Source organism: Propithecus coquereli, unplaced genomic scaffold (assembly GCF_000956105.1).
Source record: "Propithecus coquereli isolate 6110/MARCELLA unplaced genomic scaffold, Pcoq_1.0 Scaffold132, whole genome shotgun sequence".
Taxonomy (NCBI): Eukaryota; Metazoa; Chordata; class Mammalia; order Primates; family Indriidae; genus Propithecus; species Propithecus coquereli.
In genome coordinates, this window is record NW_012137414.1 from 1,680,950 (window position 1) to 1,681,967 (window position 1,018).

The window sequence follows — 1,018 nt, forward strand, 5'->3', positions numbered from 1 at the left end:
TTAGAATTAAAACCCATCAATTTATAAAATATTCACAGTAAATGACAAAAAGAATAAATACAAGGTAACAACACAGAACAGTCTAAATGATAAGAACTTAATGATGAAACTGCCAAAGTAAAACTAATTTTTGATCCCCCAAATCTGATCCATGACCGTGGGGTAGGGGAATATTTTTACCAGGATTGTAATCTTATAATGGAAAAAAAAAAAACTGTCTCTTACATCTATAAAACCAAAATTACTGCTATTTAAGTAGCTTAAAATAGCACTTATTACTTATGGTTTACCAAATAATCAAGTCTATACCTCTAGATTGAAGAAGGTCAACTTCTTTCAGTGTACAGTCAACATTTATCTGGAGTTGTCTGTTCATGCTTCTCAATCTTGTCATTTCCTCAGGCTAGTAAGAAAGGACCCAAAATAGCAATTGTGGGAAAGTCATTATCAAGCCCGACATTTAAGAACTACGTTTCATGTTAATCGTTTTGATTGGGTATTACCAGGAATATGGCCTTAGTCCATAAGGGGCATGTTTAAGAAGTCCTATGTGAATGTTTTTAAAGGAATAGTCAGGTAAAATGGGGACATCAAAATGGCCAGGTATAAATAAAATCTGAATATAAAGTGGCAGGTTACAATACTGAACTGTGTTCTATCATACAAGATGCTATCATTTTAATCACAGAGCACTGAGAGTATTTTATTTCTATGTTTTCATGGTAAAGGAAACTGTAAGAATCAACCTTTTAAACAAGCAATGTCCATGATCTTAGTCTTATCCAGCCTAGTAAAAATTACAACAGTACTAATTTTAATTAGTGCTTATTAAGGATCAGGCACAGTGTTTCCCAGAATTCTCTCATTTCTGCCTCTAAATAATCCTTTATGTTAGGTACTAATATCATGCCCAACTTATAAATGAGGAAACTGAGGCATAGAGAGGTTATATAACTTTCCCACCAAAGTTATAAAGCTCGTAATTGGTAGAGCCAGGATTTATAGAAAAGGCCTTTAT

At 33.1% G+C, this 1,018-nt stretch overlaps 1 protein-coding gene across 1 annotated transcript in view; it reads right to left on the reverse strand.

Moving 5' to 3' along the window:
* The window catches only part of TAB3 (TGF-beta activated kinase 1/MAP3K7 binding protein 3), a 68,524-nt gene that overhangs the window by 20,345 nt on the left and 47,161 nt on the right, over positions 1-1,018 (reverse strand). The window lies entirely within an intron of this gene.